Source organism: Etheostoma spectabile, unplaced genomic scaffold (assembly GCF_008692095.1).
Source record: "Etheostoma spectabile isolate EspeVRDwgs_2016 unplaced genomic scaffold, UIUC_Espe_1.0 scaffold325, whole genome shotgun sequence".
NCBI lineage: Eukaryota > Metazoa > Chordata > Actinopteri > Perciformes > Percidae > Etheostoma > Etheostoma spectabile.
This window is the reverse complement of record NW_022605585.1, coordinates 779,183-780,151: the sequence shown is the minus strand read 5'-3', so window position 1 is coordinate 780,151 and position 969 is coordinate 779,183. Positions and strand designations below refer to the sequence as shown.

General features: G+C 42.4%; 1 protein-coding gene across 1 annotated transcript in view; it reads left to right on the top strand.

The window, feature by feature from the left end:
* The first annotated feature begins 9 nt into the window (after positions 1-9).
* Positions 10-969, top strand: part of pargl (poly (ADP-ribose) glycohydrolase, like) — a 34,539-nt gene continuing 33,579 nt past the window's right edge. Inside the window, exon 1 of the mRNA XM_032511144.1 lies at positions 10-411. The gene's annotated coding sequence lies outside the window, so the exon portion shown is untranslated. The remainder of the gene's footprint in view (positions 412-969) is intronic.

Sequence of the window (969 nt, the reverse complement as noted above, 5' to 3'; positions counted from 1 at the left end):
CCCCCCACCCCCGGCTGTTTTGGGGAGCAAGTAAACTACAAATAATCCTTTTAAATATAATTATGCTCCTCTTGTGTGTTGTAAACTCCACCCATAAGCTGTAGGTGATAAGAAAAAAGCTTGTTGCGGTCTGTGCTTGTGGCAGGACATAACCTGGCAGCTCGGCAATACCTTCCTCATTGCACAATGACCCTCTTTAATATATTCATGAGATCACAGGGCTAAATGTCTCCCACGGAGAAAGGCATTTTCCTGTCCCTCCTCCTCCTACAAGGCAGGCTGACTGACTGACTGCAGAGACCAGAGCAGAGGATCATTGTGGAGAAGAGAGAGGAGGAGGAGGAGGAGGAGGAGGAGGAGGAGGAGAAGGGAGGGAAGATTATCACAATCAGAATCTGCTTCAATGGCCAAGTAAGTGTGAACACATGCAGGGAATTTTACTTCTTGGTGCTGGGTTCAAAGTGCATGCACACAATCATACATATGACTAATGTGTATGTATTTTTGGGGTCTGGGGGTCCTACTACCCTCAACATCTAGAGCGTCCAACACACTTAATTTACTGCAATCTGGTGAATTTTTTATGCATCAATTTATGGTGCAAATGTCTTTATTTATGTAAGGGAAACTGTTATTCTCCTGTATTTTTATCAAAACTTTCCAGCCTGGCTCCGCCCTCCTACGTACTGCCCTTACACTCAAATTTTTCATTTTTCTTCTCTGTACAAACAACATGTACGAGAGTCTTGTGGGACCAGGCTCAAAACCTTCTGCATATTCAAAACATCACATGAGACCTTGTTAAAGCTATAAAGCTTTATAGCTCCAAAGTTTAAAGCCACATAAAAGAGATGACAAGAAATGACAACTTCATTTATCAGGCTCCTGATGTGTTCTTTAAGGGTTAAAATTTCACTTCATGAGTTTTTTTTTGAACATTAATATGAGTTCCCCCAGCCTGCCTATGGC